The following is a 25,987-nucleotide window of genomic DNA, read 5'->3' as shown; positions in this document are numbered from 1 at the left end:
CACTGTTTCCACTGTTTCCCCATCTATTTGCCATAAAGTAATGAGACCAGATGCCATGATCTTAGTTTTCTGAATGTTGAGCTTTAACTTTTTCACTTTTCTCTTTCACTTTCATCAAGATGCTCTTTAGTTCTTCTTCACTTTCTGCCTTAGGGTTGTGTCATCTGCATATCTGAGGTTATTGATATTCTCCCAGCAATCTTGATTCCAGCTTGTGTTTCTTCCAGCCCAGCATTTATCATGATGTACTCTGCATAGAAGTTAAATAAGCAAGGTCACAATGAACAGCCTTAACGTACTCCTTTCCCTATTTGGAACCAGTCTGTTGTTCCATGTCCAGTTCTAACTGTTGCTTTCTGACCTCCATATAGGTTTCTCAAGAGGCAAGTCAGGTGGTCTGGTATTCCCATCTCTTGAGGAATTTTCCACAGTTTATTGTGATCCACACAGTCAAAGGCTTTGGCATAGTCAATAAAGCAGAAATAGATGTTTTTCTGGAACTCTCTTGCTTTTTCCATGATCCAGCAGATGTTGGCAACTTGATCTCTGGTTCCTTTGCCTTTTCTAAAACCAGCTTGAACATCTGGAAGTTCATGGTTCACATATTGCTGAAACCTGGCTTAGAGAATTTTGAGCATGACTTTACTAGCGTGTGAGATGAGTGCAATTGTGTGGTAGTTTGAGCATTCTTTGGCATTGCCTTTCCCTGGGATTGGAATGAAAACGGACCTTTTCCAGTCCTGTGGCCACTGCTGAGTTTTCCAAATTTGCTGGCATATTGAGTGTAACACTTTCACAGCATCATCTTCCAGAATTTGAAATAGCTCAAGTGGAATTCCATCACCTCCAATAGCTTTGTTCATAGTGATGCTATCACCAGGACTGTTCTCCTTTAGAATGGACTGGTTGAATCTCCTTGCAGTCCAAGGGACTCTCAAGGGTCTTCTCCAACACCACAGTTGAAAAGCACCAATTCTTCGGCACTCAGCTTTCTTCACGGTCCAACTCTCACATCCATACATGACCACTGGAAAAACCATAGACTTGACTAGATGGACCTTTGTTGGCAAAGTAATGTCTCTGCTTGTCAATATGCTATCTAGATTGGTCGTAACTTTTCTTCCAAGGAGTAAGCATCTTTTAATTTCATGGCTGCAGTCACCATCTGCAGTGATTTTGGAACCCCCAAAAATAAAGTCTGACACTGTTTCCACTGTTTCCCCATCTATTTCCCATGAAGTGATGGGACCAGATGCTTGTTAGGTCCCTACAATTTCTGTCCTTTATTGTACCCATGTTTGAATGAAATATTCCCTTGGTATCTCTAATTTTCTTGAAGAGATCTCTAGTCTTTCCCATTCTATTGTTTTCCTCTATTTATTTTCATTGATCACTGAAAAGGCTTTCTTATCTCTCCTTGCTATTCTTTGGAACTCTTCACTCAAACGGGTATATCTTTCACTCTCTCCTTTGCTTTTCGCTTCCCTTCTTTTCATAGCTATTTGTAAGGCCTACTCAGACAGCCATTTTGCCTTTTTGAATTTCTTTTTCTTGGGGATGGTCTTGATCCCTGTCTCCTGTACAATGTCATGAACCTCCATCCATAGTTCATCAGGCACTCTGTGTATCAGATCTAGTCCCTTAAATCTATTTCTCACTTCCACCGTATTGTCATAAGGGATTTGATTCAGGTCATACCTGAATGGTCTAGTGGTTTTCTCCACTTTGTTCAATTTCAGTCTGAATTTGGCAATAAGGAGTTCATGATCTGAGCCACAGTCAACTCCTGGTCTTGTTTTTGCTGACTGTATAAAGCTTCTCCATCTTTGGCTGCAAAGAATATAATCAGTCTGATTTCTGTGTTGACCATCTGGTGATGTCCATGTGTAGAGTTTTCTCTTGTGTTGTTGGCCAAGTATGTTTGCATTGACCAGCATGTTCTAATGGCAGAAGTTTATTAGCCTTTGCCCTGCTTCATCCTGTCCTCCAAGGCCAAATTCCCCTGTTACTCCAGGTGTTTCTTGACTTCCTGCTTTTGCATTCCAGTCCCCTATAATGAAAAGGACATCTTTTTTGGGTGTTAGTTCTAAAAGGTCTTGTAGGTCTTCATAGCATGTTCAGCTTCAGCTTCTTCAGCATTACTGGTCAGGGCATAGACTTGGATTACCTTGATATTGAATGGTTAGCCTTGGAAACAAACAGAGATCATCCTGTCATTTTTGAGATTGCATCAAAGTACTGCATTTTGGACTCTTTTGTTGACTATGATAGCTACTTCATTTCTTCTAAGGGATTCTTGCCCACAGTAGTAGATATAATGGTCATCTGAGTTAAATTCAGCCATTCTAGTCCATTTTAGTTCGCTGATTCCTAGAATGTTGACGTTCACTCTTGCCATCTCTTGTTTGACCACTTCCAATTTGCCTTGATTCATGGACCTGACATTCCAGGTTCCTATGCAATATTGCTCTTTACAGCATCAAACCTTGCTTCTATCACCATTGCCATCCACAACTGGGTGTTGTTTTTGCTTTGGCTGCATCCTTTCCTTCTTTCTGGAGTTATTTCTCCACTGATCACCAGTAGCATATTGGGCACCTAGTGACCTGGGGAGTTCCTCTTTCAGTGTTCTATATTTTTGCCTTTTCATGTTGTTCATGGGGTTCTCAAGCCAAAAATATTGAAGTGGTTTGCCTTTCCCTTCTCCAGTGGACCACATTCTGTCAGATCTCTCCACTATCACCCGTCCATTTTGGGTGGCCCTACATGGCATGGCTTAGTTTCATTGAGTTAGACAAGGCTGTGGTCTGTGTGATCAGAATGGCTAGTTGTCTATGATTGTGGTTTCCATCTGTCTGCCCTCTGATTCCCTAGCCACCAGAATACCTAAAAATTGTAGTTATAAAAGTGGTATCTTCTAGAGAATGGATGTTAGGGGTGAGGGTGGAGAGATAAACCCTTCAGTGCTTTTTAATTTTTTTAACCATGTGCATATATTAATTTAAAGTAATTTTTAAATGCACTGCCAGAGGCCCGATTAAAATTTGTGTGTTCACTGATATTAACTCCATGGACTGTGCTAGGCAGAATAATAGCCATCCAATGAGGAACTCCTTTCTTCTCTTTGGCTCCTTGGATAAAGTATCCGCCTGCCACTGCAGAAGACACAGGAGATGCTGGTTTGATCCCTGAATCAGGAAGATCCCCTAGAGGAGGAAATGGCAAACCAATCCTGGTGGGCTACAGTCCATGGGGTCATCGCCCAAGGTCCTCAAAAGTCCTTAAAAGTAGAAGAAGGAAGCAAAAGAGAGTCAGAGGTAAATGTGACTATGGAAGAAGAGTAAGAAAAAAGTAATCTTGTTGGTTTGGAAAATGGAGAAAGATGCTCAACCAATAGAGGCTTCCCTGGTGGCTCAGAGGTTAAAGCGTCTGCCTGCAATGCAGGAGACCCGGGTTCAATCCCTGGGTCTGGAAGATCCCCTGGAGAAGGAAATGGCAACCCACTCCAGTATTCTTGCCTGGAGAATCCCATGGACGGAGGAGCCTGGTGGGCTACAGTCCACGGGGTCACAAAGAGTCCGACACGACTGAGCAACTTCACTTCACTTCACTTCACTTCAAGAAACTGGAAAAGTCAAAGGAGTGCAGTCCTGATGACACCTTGATTTCAGCCGCTTAAGACCCATGTTGTTCTTCTTTTCTATAGAACTGTAAGATTGTAAATTTTCATTTTATGTCACCAAGTTTGTGGTAATTTGTTACAGTAAAAATAGAAATCTAATACATGATCTTGCACAGGAATCAACTCCTTTTGGTGTTCACCAATCCTAGACTTTTATTTTCTTTTCAGCTTTTAGCATCAGAACTTAAAAGGACAGGAGAACAGACCCTTTGTTTTATTTTTGTTTTGTGTTGTAGGGTGAAATAGAATAGATACACTGGCTTCTTTCTATTTATTCCTGAAGTTTTATGCATTTCCTTTTCTAAATCTTAGTTACACCTCAGTATCTTCAGAGACTGGAGAAGGAAATGGTAACCCACTCCAGTACTCCTGCCTGGAAAATCCCATGGATGGAGGAGCCTGGTGGGCTAGAAATGATACTGAACTATCCTTAGTAATGTTGTTGCTTAGTCACTAAGTCGTGTCCAACTCTTATATGACCCTGTGATTGTATCCTGCCAGGCTCTTCAGTCCATAGGATTTCCCAGGCAAGAATACAGGAGTAGGTTGCCATTTCCTTCTCCAAGTGATCTTGGATCCAGGGATCAAACTCACATCTTTTGTGTCTCCTGCATTGGCAGGCAGACCATTCAAGTATGACCTAAATCAAATCCCTTATGACTATACAGTAGAAGTGAGACATCAATTCAAGGGATTAGATCTGACAGAATTACAGATGGAAGTTTGTGACATTGTACAGGAGATTTTACTACTGAGTCACCTGGGAAGCTCCTATTCTCAGTAACAAAAGGCTTATATTTCAACATTTCAAAATATTTCTGGGGTTATTCTTTCCAAAATTTTATGCTAGAGTTTTATTTTTCTGTTCAGATTTATGAAATATGCATACAAACACACACACAAAAGACCCAGCAAATGTCTAAATTTCTAACCATACCACTAAATTTTTGTGTATCATCTTTTAAGTTACAGACATTTTATCATTCTATTAGTGTGTGTTTAGCCTGTTATTTCAGGATATCTCTAAAATGTCAGCTAAAGTGTTCATTGCCAAATGCAGACTTAAATTGAGGAAAGTAGGGAAAACCCTTAGACCATTCCAGTATGACCTAAATCAAAACCCTTAAGACTATACAGTAGAAGTGAGAAATAGATTCAAGGGATTAGATCTGACAGAATTACAGATGGAAATTTGTGACATTGTACAGGAGGCAGTGATCAAGACTGTCACCAAGAAAAAGAAATGCAAAAAGGCAAAATGATTGTCTGATGAGGCCTTACAAACTGCTAAAAAGAAGAGAGATGAAAAGCAAAGGAGAAAAGGAAAAATACACCCATTTGAATGCAGAGTTCCAAAGAATAGCAAGGAGAGCTAAGAAAGCCTTCCTCAGTGATCAATGCAAGGAAATAGAGGAAAACAAGAATGGGAAAGACTAGAGATCTCTTCAAGAAAATTAGAGATAACAAGGGAACATTTCATGCAAAGATGGGCACAATAAAAGACAAAAATGGTATAAACTTAACAGAAGCAAAAGGTATTAAGAAAAGATGGCAAGAATACACAGAAGAACTGTACCAAAAAGATCTTCATGACCCAGATAATCATGATGGTGTGATCACTCACCCAGAGCCAGACATCCTGGAATGTGAAGTCAAGTGGGCCTTAGGAAGCATCACTGCAAACAACGCTAGTGGAGGTGATGGAATTCTACCTGAGCTATTTTAAATCCTAAAAGATGATGTTGTGAAAGTGCTGCACTCTATATGCCAGCAAATTTGGAAAACTCAGCAGTGGCCACAGGACTGGAAAAATTCAGTTTTCATTCCAATCCCAAAGAAAGGCAATGCCAAAGAATGCTCAAACTACTGCCAAATTGCACTCATCTCACAGGCTAGCAAAGTACTACTCAAAATTTTCCAAGCCAGACTTCAACAGTGTGTGAATCAAGAACTTCTAGATGTTCAAGCTGGATTTAGAAAAGGCAGAGGAATCAAAGATTAAATTGGCAACATCCGTTGTATCATAGAAAAAGCAACAGAGTTCCAGAAAACATCTATTTCTGCTTTATTGACTATGCCAAAGCCTTTGACTGTGTGGATCACAACAGACTGTGGAAAATTCTTAAGGAGATGGGAATACCAGACCACCTTACCTGCCTCCTGAGAAATCTGTATGCAGGTCAAGAAGCAACAGTTAGATCTGGACATGGAACAACAGACTGGTTCCAAATCGGGAAACAAGTACATCAAAACTGCATATTTTCACCTTGCTTATTTAATTTATATGCAGAGTATATCATGTGAAATGCTAGGCTTGATGAAACACGAGCTGGAATCAAGACTTCTGGGAGAAATATTAATAACCTCAGATATGCAGATGACACCATTCTTACGGCAGAAAGTGAAGAAGAACTAAAGATCGTCTTGATGAAAGTGAAAGAGGAGAGTGAAAAAGTTGCCTTAAAGCTCAACATTCAGAAATCTAAGATCATGGCATCTGATCCCATCACTTCTTGACAAATAGATGGGGAAACAGTGACAGACTTTATTTTTTTGGGCTCCAAAATCACTGCAGATGGTGATTTCAGCCATGAAATTAAAAGACACTTGCTCCTTGCAAAAAAAGTTATGACTAATCTAGACAGCTTATTAAAAAGCAGATATATTCCTTTGCCAACAAAGGTCCATCTAGTCAAAGCTATGGTTTTTCCAGTAATCATGTATGGATATGACGTCCATGTTTGGAGTACAAAGAAAGCTGAGTGCCAAAGTATTGATGGTTTTGAACTTTGGTGTTGGAGAAGACTCTTGAGAGTCCCTTGGACAGCAAGAAGACCCAACCATTCCATCCTAAAGGAAATCAGTCCTGAATATTCATTGGAAGGACTGATGTTGAAGCTGAAACTCCAATATTTGGCCATCTGATGAGAAAAACCGACTCATTGGAAAAGACCCTGATTCTGGGAAAGATTGAAGGTGAAAGGAGAAGGGGACAAAAGAGCATGAGATGATTGGATGGCATCACCCACTCAATGGACATGAGTTTGAGTAAACTCCAGGAGTTGGTGCTAGACAGAGAAGCTTGGTGTGCTGCAGTCCACCACGGCATTTCAAAAAGTTGGACACAACTGATTGACTGAGCTGAACTGAACTAAAGTGTTCATTGGATTTTGAATCTTAACATGGATCTCTATTCAAAACCTAGATAGGTTGGTTTGATTTTAAGAGAGTTTTTGGTGCCCTCCAGGAAGCAGACACTTTGGCTTATAATCCTGAGAGTAAGAATGAATCTATACATTCCTCTCTCTTGCTGTTACTCATTTTTGGGGGCACACTCCAGAACCAGCACAATGTGGGAGCAAGAGAACTAAACTGCAGGGCCAGACATCTGAACTAAGGACTTACCTGAGCAGCCAATCAGTTGTGTAACCTTGGCCAAGTCACTTCCTCATTCCAGAGCGCAGGTTTTTCTCAAGTGACAGGAGATAAGGTCTGATATCCAGAATGGCCAACTGCCAGTCTCTGGCCTGGAGCAGAGAAGAGTTGTCTGTCAACCAAGGTTCAACCAGGGGAATTACCCACAAGTCCTTGTCCACACAAAACCCAGCAATGGTGATGAAATTGACCCTACAGACCCTATTCTTTTACAGAATTTTGCTACAGTCACTTTTATTTGAACTCATTAAGTTCTATCTACATTCAGAGAACAGTCAGTGAAAACAACTAATACACTGAACAGCATAAGCTGGAACGATTCCAATTATTCACCCATTGCAGTTCACCTTTCAAAATCCTCTCCCCTTTCATATATTTCAGAAGTTCTAAGTCCACATTTCCCCCAGTGACCTGATTTTGCAAGTGAACTATATAGTGCAGGCTACCATTCCTTTTGCTCAACACACTTTTTACTTTTCAAATTATTATTCTAATACTTAATTCTAAGTTACAAATAAAAGATCAATTTTTATGAAACAAACTTAAAATATTGTCCAATGAGCCAAAATGCACTCCAAACTTGCTTAAGGAAAATTTCCTTGAGGAATAAGAAGATTTTTTAAAATGTATTGTTGGGATTTGTCCGGTGGGAAGACTCTTTGCTTCCAATGCAGAGGCTGCAGGTTCGATCCTTGGTTGGTGAACCAAAAATCCAACATGCCATGCAGTGGAGCCAGAAAAACAAAAAGGAAAATTGTGTTGTTACAAATACGGACAACACGGCGGCTGCGACCAGTGCACTTAGCGTGGCCGAGAGGAGCTACGCCACGTCTGAGGTCAGGAGCAGCAGACAAGAGGACTTACCCCATGTCCGAGGTCAGGGGCAGCAGCTGAGAGTGCCAGGCTGCAACGGCGCAGGAACAGCAGAGAGGAGCTACCTCAGTCCGAGGTCAGGGGCGGCGGCCGGGAAGAGCAACCCCACGTCCAAGGAGCGGTGGCTGCGCATGGGCAGAGGAGGGCCTAGAGGAGCTATCCCAATTACAAGGTCAGGAGGGGCAGCAGCAGGGGGATACCCCTCGTCCAAGGTAAGGAGCAGTGGCTGCACTTTGCTGGAGCAGCTGTGAAGAGATACCCCACATCCAAGGTAAGAGAAATCCAAGTAAGACAGTAGGTGTTGCAAGAGGGCATCAGAGTGCAGACACACTGAAACCATAATCACAGAAAACTAGTCAGTCTAATCACACTAGGACCACAGCCTTGTCTAACTCAGTGAAACTAAGTCATGCCCATGCGGCCACCCAAGACAGGCGGGTCATGGTGGAGAGGTCTGACAGAATGTGGTCCACTGGAGAAGGGAATGGCAAACCACTTCAGTATTCTTGCCTTGAGGACCCCTTGAACAGTATGAAAAGGCAAAATGATAGGATACTAAAAGAGGAACTCCCCAGGTCAGTAGGTGCCCAATATGCTACTGGAGATCAGTGGAGAAATAACTCCAGAAAGAATGAAGGGATGGTGCCAAAGCAAAAACAATACCCAGCTGTGGATGTGACTGGTGACAGAAGCAAGGTCTGATGCTGTAAAGAGCAATATTGCATAGGAACCTGGAATGTCAGGTCCATGAATCAAGGCAAATTGGAAGTGGTCAAGCAAGAGATGGCAAGAGTGAATGTTGACATTCTAGGAATCAGCAAACTAAAATGGACTAGAATGGGTGAATTTAACTCAGATGACCATTATATCTACTACTGCGGGCAGGAATCCCTTAGAAGAAATGGAGTAGCCATCATGGTCAACAAAAGAGTCCAAAATGCAGTACTTGGATGCAATCTCAAAAAGACAGAATGATTTCTGTTCATCTCCAAGGCAAACCATTCAATATCACAGTAATCCAAGCCTATGCCCCAACCAGTAACGCTGAAGAAGCTGAAGGTGAACGGTTCTATGAAGACCTACAAGACCTTTTAGAACTAACACCCAAAAAGATGTCCTTTTCATTATAGGGGACTGGAATGCAAAAGTAGGAAGTCAAGAAACACCTAGAGTAATAGGCAAATTTGGCCTTGGAATACGGAATGAAGCAGGGCAAAGACTAATAGAGTTTTGCCAAGAAAATGCACTGGTCATAGCAAACACCCTCTTCCAACAACACAAGAGAAGACTCTACACATGGACATCACCAGATGGTCAACACCAAAATCAGACTGATTATATTCTTTGCAGCCAAAGATGGAGAAGCTCTATACAGTCAACAAAAACAAGACCAAGAGCTGACTGTGGCTCAGATCACGAACTCCTTATTGCCAAATTCAGACTTAAATTGAAGAAAGTAGGGAAAACCACTAGACCATTCAGGTATGACCTAAATCAAATCCCTTATGATTATACAGTGGAAGTGAGAAATAGATTTAAGGGGCTAGATCTGATAGATAGACTGCCTGATGAACTATGGACGGAAGTTCATGACATTGTACAGGAGACAGGGATCAAGACCATCCCCAAGGAAAAGAAATGCAAAACAGCAAAATGGCTGTCTGGGGAGGCCTTACAAATAGCTGTGAAAAGAAGAGAAGTGAAAAGCAAAGGAGAAAAGAAAAGATATAAGCATCTGAATGTAGAGTTCCAAAGAATAGCAAGAAGAGATAAGAAAGCCTTCTTCAGCAATCAATGCAAAGAAATAGAGGAAAACAACAGAATGGGAAAGACTAGAGATTGCTTCAAGAAAATTAGAGATACCAAGGGAACATTTCATGCAAAGATGGGCTTGATAAACAACAGAAATGTTATGGACCTAACAGAAGCAGAAGATATTAAGAAGAGGTGGCAAGAATACACAGAAAAACTGTTCAAAAAAGATCTTCATGACCCAGATAATCATGATGGTGTGATCACTCACCTAGAGCCAGACATCCTGGAATGTGAAGTCAAGTGAGCCTTAAAAAGCATCACTACGAACAAAGCTAGTGGAGGTGATGGAATTCCGGTTGAGCTGTTTCAAATCCTGAAAGATGATGCTGTGAAAGTGCTGCACTAAATATACCAGCAAATTTGGAAAACTCAGCAATGGCCACAGGACTGGTTAAGGTCAGTTTTCATTCCAATCCCAAAGTAAGGCAATGCCAAAGAATGCTCAAACTACCACACAATTGCACTCATCTCACACGCTAGTAAAGTAATGCTCAAAATTCTCCAAGCCAGGCTTCAGCAATACGTGAACTGTGAACTTCCTGATGTTCAAACTGGTTTTAGAAAAGGCAGAAGAACCAGAGATCAAATTGCCAACATCTGCTGGATCATCAAAAAAGCAAGAGAGTTCCAGAAAAACATCTATTTCTGCTTTATTGATTATGCCAAAGCCTTTGACTGTGTGGATCACAATAAACTGTGGATAATTCTGAAAGATTTGGGAATACCAGACCACCTGACCTGCCTCTTGAGAAATCTGTATGCAGGTCAGGAAGCAATAGTTAGAACTGGACATGGAACAACAGACTGGTTCCAAATAGGAAAAGGAGTACGTCAAGGCTGTTTATTGTCACCCTGCTTATTTACCTTATATGCAAAGTGCATCATGAGAAATGCTGGGCTGGAAGAAGCACAAGCTGGCATTAAGATTGCTGGGAGCAATATCAATAACCTCAGATATGCAGATGACACAACCCTTATGGCAGAAAGTGAAGAGGAACTCAAAAGCCTCTTGATGAAAGTGAAAAAGGAGAATGAAAAAGTTGGCTTAAAGCTCAACATTCAGAAAACAAAGATCATGGAATCTAGTCCACCACTTCATTGGAAATAGATGGGGAAATAGTGGAAACTGTCAGACTTTATCTTTTTGGGCTCTAAAATCACTGCAGATGGTGACTGCAGCTGTGAAATTAAAAAACGCTTACTCCTTGGAAGAAAAGTTACGACGAACCTAGATAGCTTATTCAAAAGCAGAGACATTACTTTGCCAACAAAGTTCCGTCTAGTCAAGGCTATGGTTTTTCCAGTGGTCATGTATGGATGTGAGAGTTGGACTGTGAAGAAAGCTGAGTGCCGAAGAATTGATGCTTTTGAACTGTGGTGTTGGGGAAGACTCTTGAGAGTCCCTTGGACTGCAAGGAAATCCAACCAGTCCATTCTGAAGGAGATCAGCCATGGGATTTCTTTGGAAGTAATGATGCTGAAGCTGAAACTCCAGTACTTTGGCCACCTCATGCAAATAGTTGACTCATTGGAAAGATGCTGGGAGGGATTGGGGGCAGGAGGAGAATGGGATGACAGAGGATGAGATGGCTGGATGGCATCACTGACTCAATGGATGCGAGTCTGAGTGAACTCCAGTTGTTGATGATGGACAGGGAGGCCTGGCGTTGGACACGACTGAGCGACTGAACTGAACTGACAAATACTGAAAGCTTCAAAGCCTGCCCAAGAACAACTATTTACATTTTAGGTGTAAACATTACAAGATGCAAAAACACAGTGTCGGTTGCAAACTGGCCCCATACAGAGAGGGCAAGGGGAAACTAAGGCAGGAGGCAGATCACTTCAGGTCAGTCGATGGCAGCTTTCAAAAGCAGGAGAATTTATGGAAGAGGCTTCTCTTAGGTGGCCGGGAAATGAATAGATATCTACAGCCAGCTCCCAGAATCTTGAAAGTTTCCACAAAACTCTTAGCGAAGTTCAGTCATATATCCATTCCATATGGTTCAACAGCACATTACTGTCTCAATACTGTGAACCTGAATACAGCTCCTGCTGTGGGAACCATGGGCAGAACATACATTCCCAAGACAAAGGTGGGGATGAGGACCCTCAAAATGCCAGGGCCCAGCTTACAAGCCAATTTGTGATCACATCTTCCTTCAAGACCCAGTGAAACAGTAATCAAAATAAAGCCCTCTCTTTTTCTTGAGCATGTTTCAATCAGAGGACATGAGGACTACACAATCTAGGCAGAGAAATACACAATCTTCTTTCTAGAAGTAGAAGTGTTGAGTTCCCTGCTCATCTCTTATTCTATGACTATGGTTCAGAACTACTTAGTATTCTAAACTATGGTTCAGAAGTACCTTCAAATAGAGTCTTTTCTTTTCTAGTGGCCTTTTCATTATGAATGCTTCTTGGAAATTTATCCTTCGCTTCTTATTCCATTTTTTATTCCAATCTATTTCCTTTCTTTTCTGTTGTCAGCTTTCAGTTCTCTGTATACATAAATACTTATATATCTGCTTCCTCCTTCTTCGGTGTTCTTTTATATTATCTGCTCATCTCTTTAAGCTAAACTACATGTACCTAAAAGGAAAACTCCTGTATATTTAAGGGTTCATCAAGGAAATAGGAAATACTACAAAAGTTAGCACAAACCCTGTCCTCACAAAACTTGCAATACAAAGGACACAGATAATAAACAAAAATAATGATGTTGGCAAGTGCTCTGAAAAATGAATCATCAGGTGTTGTAGAAATACTTTGTTGGGGTGCTAGAAACTGGTCGAAGTGGATCAGAGAATTACATTTGAAGTCTTCCATGTCCAAATCATCATCTTGAAAGCTACACTCTGCCCTGCAGTTAGAAATGTCACAATTCCACTTGTCCCTTAAGTTCTGAAATACAGGGATAACGTCTGACCAGTACTTCACTTTTCATATATATTCATTGCCATACCCTACCACTTGCTATTATGGAAATACTAAATGGAAATACTATGGACATAATTCAGAATAAATTTGACTTCCTCTTCATGGACAAAATTCTAAAATATTTAAGTTCAATCTCTCTAGAGCACTTAGAAAAGAACACATGTAAGACTGTAAATATATCCCTTAGTATGTTATAGTTAGGCAGATTTCCTGGTTGCTCAAACACTAAGGAATCTGTCCATAATGCAGGAGACCCAGGTTTGATCCCTGAGTGGGGAAGATCCTCTGGAAAAGGGCATGGCTACCCACTCCAGTATTCTTGCCTGGAGAATCCCATGGACAGAGGAACCTGATGGGCTACAGTCCATAGTGCTATAGTCGCAAAGAGATGGATGTGACTGAGCAACAAACCCTTTCACACTTTCATTTTATAGTTAGCTGGTTAGAGAATAAAATGTGAAAAAAGTAATTTCTTTAAAATAAGCCTTGCAAGCAGGCAGTCCTGTTTCTGAATAAGCCAAATGCTCAATTTGTATTTTCTAAACAGCAACTAACTTATTTATAAGACTGCTTAGCATTTCAGGCAGTTTACCACTATAAATTCAACTTTTTCTCGGTATCAATTTTGGTCCTATTATAATGTGTCTATTTTTAGTGAAGCCATGACAGAACATTTTTGATGATCCTTTCCCTCAGAAACCTGAATAATTTTATCTGATCGCCTATGCCTTTTTTCATCCATAACATCATTTTAACATCCAGTGACAGCATTTTCAGAAACAAACAACAAAAAAAGAGTGATTAAATGAAGAAAAAAAAAGTAATTCCTCCTTTTCTGACATAATTACAGTTTTATTTCTCTATATCAAGTACTCTAGACATTAAGCTCAGGTGTCACAGCAAGGTCAGAAACTTTCCTAAAGACTCCATTTGGTAATGATGTGTTTTCATTCAATTAACACAAAGTAAATTTATGGTTTTGGTATATAACTACTAATCTTTTCCTTCTCTAAACTGAAATTATCTTTGCTTCTCTGTGGGGGGAAAGGTGAACTTTGAGCTAGATATATCTAGGTTCTAGGCCTAGTTCTGTCATTTACAGGTCATATCCATGGGCAAATTATTTAGCCTCTCTGAGCTTCCTACTTCTATAATACAGAGGTCATAAGACTGTACAGCAATGTTTCCCAATTAAGCACTGTCAACACTCGGTATCAGTTCTTTGTTGCAAGAAGCTGCCCTGTGCATGGTAGGAGATTTATCAGCATCTCTGGCCTCTACTAGATGCCACACATCCCAGTGTTGGAACAATCTAACTTCTTTCCACATTTGCTCCCTGGGAAGCAAAACTGTCCCTCTTAAGGACCACTGGTTTACTGGATTAATGAGTGGGTTAAATAAAATTATTTATGGGTTATTTAGCACATTTTGACACATAATATAGGCCTAAAAAGGCTTCCCTTGTGGTTCATGGTAAAGAATCCACCTGCAATGCAGGAGATGCAGGAGACACAGGAGACGCAGGTTAGATCCCTGCACTGGGAAGACCCCCTGGAGGAGAGCATGGTAACCCACTCTATTATTCTTGCCTGGAGAATCCCACAGACAGAGGAGCCTGGCGGGCTACAGTCCATAGGGTTGCAAAGAGTTGGACACGACTGAAGCGACTGAGTACACACACACGCATATATGCACAATAAATGTAACTGTTCGATTATTGATAGGTTTGGATTCTCAATAAGAATAATAACAACCATAGTGTACTATAGAAAAGCAAAGAATGAGAAATCAGAAATGAAAGATTTTGTTTATTGTTAGGGAAAATATTGGCCATTGTTCATAAAGGAAATAATTTAATGTAAGTTTGTTTAGATTTGTAAGGTTTTGGTTGTGCCTGTTTGAGGCAGAGGGAGAAGGGGTCCTGAATAAGCTAAAGCATTCACAGTTCAACAGATATCAATGTCAACACTAGCTGGCATTTTTTTCTTTAATCCTCTGAAAATACAGCCTTTGGAATCTCAAGCTAAATTCAAGCCTTAATTTCCAAGTGTCTGATAATGTAGAAAAGATTTTGCATTGGGAGACAGACATATCTAGGTTGAAATCTCAGCTCTAACTTTTAGATACGCTAAGACCTTGGAAAAATTTTTAACAATTCTGAATTATTTCTATATCTGCAATTTAAGGAATAATAATAATACTAATTGATAGTGCTTTATGAATATTATTTTGTCTGTCAACCTAAAATAGATTAGTTTTCAGCTTCCAAATAGGTCACTTTTCCTTCCAATCCCAAAGATTGAATGATCAAACTACTGCACAAAAGCACTCATTTCACATGCTAGCAAAGTAATGCTTAAACTCCTTCAAACTAGGATTCAACATTATGTAAACGGAGAACTTCCAGATGTATAAGCTGAATTTAGAAAAGGCAAAGAAACCAGAGATCAAATTGCCAACATTTGTTGGATAGTAGAAAAACCTAGAGAATTTCAGAAAAGCATCTACTTCTGCTTCATTGACTATGCTAAAGCCTTTGACTATGTGGATCATAACAAACTGGAAAATTCTTAAAGTGATGGGAATACCAGACCACCTTACCTGCCTTCTGTGAAACCTGTATGCAGGTCAAGAAGCAACAGTTAGAACCAGACATAGAACAATGGACTGGTTCAAAATTGGGAAAGGAGTTTATCAAGGCTGTATGTTATCACTCTGCTTATTCAACTTACATTGAAAACACATCATGCAAAATGCCAGGCTGGATGAAGCACAAGCTGGAATCAAGATTGTGGGGAGAAATATTCATAACCTCAGATATACAGATGACACCACCATTGCGGCAAAAAGTGAAGAGAAACTAAAGAGCCTTTTGATGAAGGTGAAACAGGAGAGTGAAAAATCTGACTTAAAACTCAACTTTCAAAAAAGAAAGATCATGGCATCTGGTTCCATCACTTCACTGCAAATAGATGGGGAAACAATGGAAACAGTGACACACTTTGTTTTTAGGGCTCCAAAATCACTGCAGATGATGACTGCAGCCATGAAATTAAAAGACCCTTGCTCCTTGGAAGAACGGCAATGACAAACCTAGATAGCATATTAAAAAGCAGAGACATCACTTTGCCTACAAATATCAGTATAGTCAAAGTTATCGTTTTTCCAGTAGTCATGTATGAGTGTTAGAGATGGAAAATAAAAAAAAGCTGAGCAATGAAGAACTTATGCCTTTGAACTGTGGTGCTGGAGAAGACTCTTGAGAGTCCCTTGGACTGCAAAGAGATCAAACCAATCAATCCCAAAGGAAATCCACCCTAAATATCCATTGGAAGGACTGATGCTAAAGCTTAAATTCCAATACTTTGGCCAACTGATGCAAAGAGCTGACTCATTTGAAAAGACCCTAATGTTGGGAAATGTTGAAGGCAACAGGAGAAGGGGTGACAGGGGATGAGATACCAATGGTATCCCTGAGAGGATGACATCACCAACTCAATGGACATGAATTTGAGCAAACTCTGGGAGATGGTGAAGAACAGGGAAACCTAACGTCTGCAGTCCACAGAGTTGCAAAAAGTTGGACACAACTGAGCAACTAAACAACAATATTAATAATTGATAGTGCTTTATTAATATTCTGTGCCTCATCTGGCAATATAAAATATAGCTCAAATATTAAGCATCTGAGAACCTATTAAGACTAGAGAAACAAATAATAAGACAAAAAGTAGTAACTTGAACAATAGCATTGTTAAAAGCTATCATTTATTGTGCTGTTGTTCAGTTGCAAAGTCGTGTCCAACTCTTTGCAAACCACCCCCTCACATACACACACGCACGCACACACACACACACACACACACGGACTGCAGCACACCAGGCTTCCGGGTCCTTCACTATATCCCAGAGTTTGCTCAAACTCATGCTCACTGATTCAGTAATGCCATCCAACCACCTCATTTTCTGTTGTCCGCTTCTCCTGCCCTCAATCATTTATTGTGTATCTGCTATAAAACAGGAACTGGTCTAAGACCTTGGCAAAAATTAGCTTGTTTAATCTTAAGAAAAGGAAAAAGCTCTGAAATAGATACAAAACTATTCCAACCCACATTTTCAAGGGGCACCAAGGCACTCAGGAGCTTGCCCAAGGTCATATTACCGGGTAATGATGAAACTAGAATTATAGCTTTCTAAAGAGCCTAAACTTCTAACCACTAAACTGCCCTAGCTTTTATCCTCACCTAGTTAGTTAATTACAGCCAGAGAGTCTGCACTGTGTCCTCTAAGTTGATGAAAATAACTTTTTGGAAAGACTGTTAGGTTAAATAGATAAAAGAGAGGCACAAAAATTCAGATTCCAAACTCTGAACTCAGAATCTTATGAAAGTTTGAATCCCAGTGAAGGAAAAGAGTCTGAATATTTAACAGACCTAGAAAGAAAAATGATTAAGAACTTAACAGCAACCAAATATCTAGGATCTAGGGTTCAACTGCTTAGAAAGCAGTTTATTTTTTCTAATGAGTCATTCACAAATCTTTAACAGAGTATGGGAAGAAAAGTTGAAGCAGAAGCAGGCAACTCTGAAATGTTCTCACTTTCTTGTGAGTCTGTAGGTTTTAGCGGGAAGATTGTAAATGAAATGAATATAAGTGAAAAAGAATGTATATGGCTTGTATTTCTTGGCAACTTTTTCATTTATTAAGAGACATATAAAGATGCCCCCTCAGAAAAGAGCTTCTGATTTTGCATTACTGTAGTATATGAGAGCTTCTCTGGTGGCTCAATTGGTAAAGAAACTGACTGGAGCGCAAGAGACCCAGGTTCAATCCATAGGTTGGGAAGATCCTCTGGAGGAGGAAATGGCACCCTACTCCATTATTCTTGCCTGGAGAATTCCATGGACATAGGAGCCTGATGGTCTATAGTCCGTTGGGTTGCAAAGAGTTGGACACAACTGAGCATCTAACACTTCCTTGTAGTATATAAAACTGGTTGCTCATGTAGATTTTTAATCACTGTCTTTGTTTAAAAAAAAGTTTATTAAACAAATATTCGGCTCAAATTTTGCTCAGGACAATAAAAATACAAATATTTGCTCTATCTTTTTAACACAAGGTAGCTGGAGTATATGATGTGTTGTGGTAAGTATTAAATTGGATTCAGACTACAAAAAGCCTTGTAAACCACATTCTAAAGACTTGTGAAGTTTACATAGCGCATAGTGAGAGTAGAGAAAAGTCTGTATCTGAGGGACATTTCCCAAGAAGAACTGATAGTGAGTAAAGCAAAAGAAGTGCAGAGAGAGACTGCAAGGTAGATGGGTGGTGAAGCCATTATCCAAGTCTAAGAACACAAATGGAGAACTTCCCTGGCAGTTCAGTGGTTAAGACTTTGCCTTCCAATGCAGGGGGTGCAGGTTCAATCCCTGGCCAGGAAGCTAAGATTCCACATGCCTCAAGACCAAAGAAACAAAGCATGAAACAGAAGCAATATTGTAACAAATTCAATAAAAGACTTTAAAAATGGTCCACATCAAAAAAAAAAAAAAAAAAGAAAAAAAAGACCCCAAATAAGAACAGGAATGGCAGAACAGACATCCTCTGAGTGTGTAATAATGAATGATGCAATGGCTTCATTTTTTGAAATTTCAGTTGGTAGTGCCTGTGGAACACCCAGGTAAAAGGAGCGGATTGAATCCTAGACATGTAAATCGGCATTTGAAATGATAGCAATCATAAGAACTTTTATTTATTGCTAGATTCTGTACTAAGCATTTTGTACCCAATAGGAGAAATTGCTAGCTGGTTTGAAATACCTGTCCTCTTTATCTCCCTCCCCAGCAATATTCCCCTTCATCTATACTAAGAGAACTGCTTTTTGGCTGGATATTAAACAGTATCTAGCTGCTTGGGAAAAAGACTATACCTCCCAATCTCCCTTGCTGATAGGGATGGATCATCTTGCAACTAAATTATGACCAACGCGCTAGGAATGGAAGTGTTTTCAATAGTCTTTTCTCTATCCTTCCTGATGGCTAGAATGCAGACAAAGGACTTCCCTGGTGGTTCAGTGCCTAAGACTCTGCACTCCCAATGCAGGGGACCAGGGTTGGATCCCTGCTCAGAGAGCTAGATCCTGGCACAGCCAAATTAAAAATAAATAAATACTCATGTTGATGTATGGCAGAAATCAAACCAATATTGTAAAGCAATTATCCTTCAATTAAAAATAAATAAATTTTAAAGAAAGATTGCTAGAATAGACAAAATAAGGCAAATACTTGGGAACGAAAGGCATACATGGTAGGGCAACCACATGAGATAGGACCTGGGTACCAGAAACTGTATAATATCACATGACCACAGACATCTACTGGAAATTATTCATAGGAGAAAAATAATGTGTCCCTTGTTTAGACTACTAATATTTGAATGTTCTGCCTTTTAAAACAAAACCAAATCATAACTAGGACGTATACATTATCTTACCTAATCCTCATAACAACACTGTCATCCCTATTTTCGAAGTGAGAAACGAGGCTAGGACAAGCGAGGAGAGAGGCTTACCCAAGGTCATTCAAAAAGGAAGCAGCTAAACTAGGATTGAGTCCAAGCAATCTGATGGCAGAGGCCATGCTCATTATCACCAAGCTTCAGAAAACCGCCTAGCTCTCTTACCATTCCAGAGGCACTCCACACAGATAAAAATCAGATTTTCTTTTTTAAAAATTTTTATTAAATTATAATACCATGCAGAGGAAAGAGAGAAAAGAACACATCTTTACTTTAAATAAGAATATATTTGATCAAAGTGTTATTTTGTTTCTAGCCTATATGTGTTTATTTTCCCTTCTCCCCAGATAAAGACTTTGGAACCATCTTTTCCATGTTTATTTTATGACCCAGAAACACATTATTAAAGTACATTGAAGACTCGTGCAGACTCAATAACTCTGGGTCCTCATGTCTTTCTTTACAGTGAAGTCCCCAGCTACATGAATTATTCCCACTGTAAATCTTTGACCAGTTTTTAATCCCCTCTCAGATTTTTACCTTCAAACTGTTGATGGTGGCAAATTTAACAGCATATGTGGCTTGAGAATGAGTTTTGCACAGCACTTCCTTTGTACCAGGCCAGGATTCACGCGTTAGCCCACCCATCATACTGAAGAGATTTAAATACTTGGTGACTTAGGAGGTTCTTTCTGTTTTTCAAAGACAAAGAGGGCTTTGTGTGACTGCTGAAAAGCCACATGAATAACTTGAAAACAAAGGGTTTGCCGATTACAATCTGTTCTTTATGTTTTCAGAATTTGTATTTGGTTAACCATAATCCACTAAAATTCTCCTGTGGACAAGGAGGCCATGGGAAAGAGTGGTGCGACTGTTTCTTTCTGGGACAGGCCCAGTGGAGCAGCTGACAGGAGGGGTGGACCCGCCTGGGGAGGTAAATTCAGAGTGGGACCAGTGCCACTGGGTAGGTGTGAGAAAGAGTAAGCTCAGAGAGTGCAGCTTGCTATTGCACATACCCAGATTGAGAAAGGAGATCTAGGCTACAGTGAAATTCTAAAATGTATATGTTAATTCATTTCCAAATATTTGGGTAAAAAAAATCCAGCAAAGGGAAATGCCTCTTGGTAAGAAGGAGTATTCTTACAGGTAAAATTATTCTGGTAGGATTTGGGAATGTTCCCTAAAGATGCTTCAGGGAAAATTAGACAGAAGGAGAAATTCTTCAATGCTGTAAGTTAATTTCAAGGAAGAAATAACCTCCTGGGGTGATTTGTTTAATATAGTGGTGGGAACATGAAACTTAGACCCCAAAGTCTTGTGGATTGTACAAAGAATGAATCTCTCTAGTAAATAAGAACTATTGCCAATAAATTTTAAAAGGCCTCTCAGCCCAATGGAAAGGGATATGAACAGATAGTTCACAGAAAAGGAAAGACAAATGATTCTTCTATATTTAATATAATGCCCTCTGTAGTTATAATATAATTAAACATTAAAACTACAATGAGGTACTATTTTTTTCTCATCAGATTGGCATACATCAAAAAGTATAATAAAGCACCATTGGCTAAATTGTGTGAAATAGGCCACTTATAATTGCTGGTGGGAGTGCAGTTGATGTACTTAGGAGATCAATCTGGCAGTAGCTAGCAAAATTACACATATATCATCCTTTCACTTAACACCTTCATTTCTTGGAATTTATCATTTATATATATATACATATAATATAATATCAAAGCCTTGAATATCATCTTTCACACATGTGAGATTACAAGTGAAAGACATATTCAAGGCTTTGATATTGCAGCATTTTTTACTATGACAAAAGATTTGAAACTATTTAAATGACCATCGTAAGAGCCTCATTGGGTAATTAATGACTCACTCAAACAATGACATAGTATTTAGCCATTCAAAACAAAAACTAAAGATAAGTATTTTATATATAGATTAAGAATGCATAACATGCACAAATAGTGAAGAAATGCACAAAGTTAATAGTGAAAAAAGTAAGGTGTAGAAAAAAGTGTACGGTATATTAAGGTCATCATAAAAAATGTTAAGGGGGCTTCTATTCACTTGTCTGTGCATAAAATATCTCAGGATGGCAGCCAGGGGACTCACACTAATAATATTGTCCCAAAGGGAAACGAGTGGATGGGAGACAGGTGTCAGAGGGAACGTTTCTCTGCATAGCTTTCTGTACCTTTTAAGTGTTGAAGATGTGAAAGTATTAAGTGCTTTTTAATAAAAGCTAAGTACAAAATCATCTAGGCTTGCACCCAGCTTTGCCAAGAGTTCTTTTAATTCTTGAAATACAATTTTCCTATTTTGGAATTTTCCTGTCAATAAATGGTATGTCTTGTCTATCACATATTATTTCAAGGAACAAATGATATAAATATGAAAGCATTGTATAAAGTATTATACAAATGCAAAAAACCCACAAAACCCTGTGTTTACACATAATGGTAGTGACTGAGACTGGACCCCTGCTGTAAAACATATGATGATATTTCTAAAAGGTTTGAAGAAACTCAATGCTGAATGTTTAAGAATGTTACACAAATTCAAACTCATTTGTTTGCTAATTGTTAAATTCTGGCTTCTCAGAATGATTTTTTTAGCCTTAAATACAAATAAAAATTCACTTTATGTCACACTGTATTCAAAAATAATTATGTGTAACTCAGACAATACAGGTAGTGTACTAGGAAAACTTGCGATCTCAAAAAATTCTACTGTGAAGATTTGCTTAGAAGGGAGAGAACTTTTGTAGAAAAAACAAGTATCCCAATTATGAGAGTTCAAGTGTATAAATGCTGCTTTCCATATATTTAATCTCCCTAAAGATAAATAAATATCCCATATACATTCTAGAATGGGAATGCCAAGTAGGACTCATTTTTCTTGCCAACTCCTGTGGCCTCGTGATGTCTTCCAATATCACTCTGTTATACAGAATTCTAAGGCAGAGTCTAGACTTACTAGGAAAGAATACTGCAATAATTACGTCTGCCTCATACATAAGACTGAGGAAGGGTGGGAGGAACCAGACAGTCACACTCGCTTTGCATGTTTCCCTATGCTTCCTCTTCTTGCTTCCTTTATAGCCTATCCTCTATAATTTCCCACAGAAAGATTTCTAGGTAAGATAGTTACATTATAGAAGGATTTGTAAAGCTTGATACTGAGAAGGGAAGCAATGATCGCCTGGATCATCTTCTAGATAATCCCCTAGAATTCCTTAGCAGCAGGAAAGAATGAAGAAATGGAAGAAGAGCTTGTCTGGAGCTTAGTTAGATGTTTTTAGCTCTGACTGTTAAATTAAAATATGTAAGAGTAGGCAAGACACACATGACCTAGTTGATATCAACATAACTAGATTTTATGTACATAGAATGGTTTTTCTCATAATCATGTACAGATGTGAGAGTTGGACCATAAATAAGGCTGAGCACCAGAGAATTCATGTTTTCGAACTGTGGTGCTGGAGAGACTCTTGAGAGTCCCTTGGATTGCAAAGAGATCAAACCAGTCAATCCTAAAGGAAATCAACCCTGAATATTCGTTGGAAGGACTGATGATGAGACTGAAACTCTAATACTTTGGCCACCTGACGTGAAGAGCTGACTCATTGGAAAAGACCCTGATGTTGGGAGGGGTTGAGGGCAGGAGGAGAAGGGGACAACAGAGTATGAGATGGTTGGATGGCATCACCAACTCAGTGGACAAGAATCTGCAAAAAACAAACAAAAAAAGAATCTGCGAAAACTCTGGGAGATAGTGAAGGAAAGCCTAGTGCAGTCCATGGGGTTGCAAAGAGTCAGACAGGACTTAGCAACTGACAACAACAAATCGAAGAAGTCTGCAAATTGCCAAAATAGCAGTTCATTTCAAACAGTATGAGAATCCACAGATGTCAAAAGAAAGATGATCTCTTTCTCTGTGTAAGTTTCTATGCTAGGAGCTACAAGAACGTAGACAATATTTGTGAGTCAAATGAGTTTTCAAAATGACAAAACATAGACATGAAATGTCTTGAAAAATTCAGTTTAACAGAGCAGGACATGAAACTTTATGGTGACTTTTCGGCAACTGAAATACTTCGGGTAGGTGTACCCAGGCCTTGCTCTGAGGAGGGTATCAACATGCTCAGGCCTTAGAGAATGGATGGGATTTACTGAAATAAGAGGGGCTCTTGGGGAGGTTATTGAAGGTGAGTGGAATAAACAAGGCTGAAAAAATGGGTCACTATGTCCTCCTGATAGTGGAGGAGCTTAACTTTCCTGCTGTAAATTGCAGAAATCATTTGAAGGTTTTTGACCAGGGCAAAGAAATTTTCAAAGTAGATGGAGGTTGTGCTGATAGCCGTATCCGAGGTTGTGCTGATAGCCGTATCCAAGGTCGACTGGAGGAGGATAAAGAAACGGGCTGGTATGTCAGTCAGTGGATTATTGGAAGAGCCCTGGCCAATGCAGTAGAGGTCTGGATGGGGCTGACAGCACTGAAATTGGAATGGAGGCAACAAACCATGAAAATGTTTACAAGAGACATTGAAGAGTAAAATGTGTGTGCGTGCTCAGTCCTGTCCATCTCTTTTGAGACCCCATAGACCATAGCCTGCCAGGCTCTTCTGTCCATGGGGTTTTTCAGATAAGAATACTGGAGTGGGTTGTCATTTCCTCCTCCATGGGAGGACTGAACTATGTCTCCTGCATTGGCAGGCGGATTCTTTACCACTGATCACCTGGGGAGCCCAAAGTGTGAAACAAGCAAGGCCTAATCACTGCTAGGGCTTCCACGTGGCCCAGTGGTAAAGAATCTGCCTCCCAAGCAGGAGACTTAGGTTTGATCCCTGGGTCAGGGAGATCCCCCGTAGAAGGGAATGGGTACTCACCCCACTATTCTCAGCCGAAAAATTCCATAGACAGAGGAGCCTGGCAGACTACAGTCCATGGGGTCACAAAGAGTCGGACACAACTTAGTAACTAAACAACAACAAGGGTCACTGCTGAATATGAAGGCTGAGAGATGTTAATGAATCAAGGCAGTATACTGGGAGAACAGGAAGACCCTTTTCCCAGTTAAGAGTCAGATCTCCCTTTAGGTGAGCCAAGAGATTTAGTGCTATTTTTCTGTCATAACAGTTATTATTCAGTTTTGCAGTCTCTATTTATCTACCTCTCTCACCAGACAGTGAGCTGCTTGAGGGTAAAAACCATGCTTTAGTTGTGCTATCTCTGACACAGAGGTTTTTTATGTGTACAAAAATGGAAGAAAGGGAGTGGGGAAGGAAGAATTTGTTTCAGAGGGAGAGATAAGTGATGGACATCTATACACGGAGAGATGGGAGTAACAGTATATCATTCAAAATAATGCATTTATATTTTACTTAATCATATTAGATTTTTCTCAAAGATTATCTTTATTACCATCCACTCAGACAGTACAACCCATGGTATGACACACCCCAAACATCCATTCTCAAAACCAAGATTCTACCATAAGGCCAACCTCCCAGCAGCCATGACTTCCTAGCCCCATCAGAGGGAAATATTTATTCTACAAAAGTTCAAAGGTTTCAGCAAGGTTTCTGGAGACTTACTTAATAGCAATCAACAAAGCCTTAAAATGTGCCTAACTTTGACCTTCCAATTGGATGTTATAACGTATCCTAAGTAAATAAACATGGCTACATGAAAAAGATGATCATGATAAATTAAAAAGATAATATAAAAGTGATAATAGTCAGACAGAAGCTCATAACAGCAAGTGTTTTGAAACAATCCTAACAAGCCCCAAATTGGAGACTGGCTAAATGCATCTCCACATTCTGGCTAAACAAATGATGGACTATCTATACAAAAGAATCCTCTGTCGTCATTACTGACGATGTAGCAGACTATCAGATGGAAAGATACTTCCTAGTCAGTAAGTGACAGAGCAAACTACAAATTACAAAAGGAATGCATAATATAACCTCTTTGGGGTGATAGGAGAAGGCAATGGCACCCCACTCCAGTACTCTTGCCTGGAAAATCCCATGGATGGAGGAGCCTGGCGGGCTGCAGTCCATGGGGTCGCTAAGTCGGACATGACTGAGCGACTTCACTTTCACCTTTCGCTTTCATGCACTGGAGAAGGAAATAGCAACCCACTCCAGCGTTCTTGCCTGGAGAATCCCAGGGACGGGGGAGCCTGGTGGGCTGCCGTCTATGGGGTTGCACAGAGTCGGACACGACTGAAGTGACTTATAGCAATAGCAATAGCAATAATGTTGTGATAGTATAATGTTGGGTGATGGTATAAAGGCTCCATACTAAAATATTAATAGTAGTTATCCATGGATTGTGGTATCATGGGTGATACATATTTTTTTTTTTACTTTTATTTCTGATTTCTTAAATAGACAACTATATCTTTTGTAAAACACTATAAAGTCCAAAAGGACACAGACTTTGTCATATTCATTTCTGTATGTCCAAGACATAGCACAAAATATTGTTCAGAAGTGTTCCAATGCTATTTATTGAAGGAAGAAAAAACATATTTAAATACATTTTTATTTGCTTGCTTTGTTTCTTTTTGGCCACATGGAGAGGCATATGGAATCCTAGTTTCCCAACTACTGATCAAACCCACATCCCCTGCATTGTAAACAGGGAGTCTTAACCACTGGATCACCAGGGAATTCCCCTAAATACATGTTTCTATTTAGCT

Source organism: Capricornis sumatraensis, chromosome 5, assembly GCF_032405125.1.
Source record: "Capricornis sumatraensis isolate serow.1 chromosome 5, serow.2, whole genome shotgun sequence".
NCBI classification, from domain to species: Eukaryota; Metazoa; Chordata; class Mammalia; order Artiodactyla; family Bovidae; genus Capricornis; species Capricornis sumatraensis.
Note: the sequence above shows the minus strand (reverse complement) of the source record.